Genomic DNA, 364 nt, shown 5'->3' on the forward strand with positions numbered 1-364 from the left:
CCCAGGCTCCCCCCCGGAGGCGAATGCCCTCCCGGGCTGGGGGGGGGGACCCGTGGGGACGGTGGCAGGGTGGCTGGGGGGGTGCCTCCCTGCCTGCCTCCTTCCCTCCCCCATGGATTTTCCACTCGAAGCCGCACGCGGTGACTCACGCTGTAAAAAATACTCCCCTCCCTTGGAAACCATAAACCCAAAATGGGGCTTGACTCATGTCGCCCTGCAAGGGTCCCCGGGGGTTGCAGGACAGACACCCACGGGGAAGGGGCTGGGAATAGCCCCTGGGGAGGGCAAGGACGGGCTGGGGGCCCGCCCAGGGGGGATGTCCTGCAGGCTGCTGCCCGCCCCAGCTCCCCTGCATGCTGGCAGC

The sequence above is a fragment of the Egretta garzetta genome, unplaced genomic scaffold, assembly GCF_000687185.1.
Source record: "Egretta garzetta isolate BGI_Z169 unplaced genomic scaffold, ASM68718v1 scaffold108, whole genome shotgun sequence".
Classification (NCBI taxonomy): domain Eukaryota; kingdom Metazoa; phylum Chordata; class Aves; order Pelecaniformes; family Ardeidae; genus Egretta; species Egretta garzetta.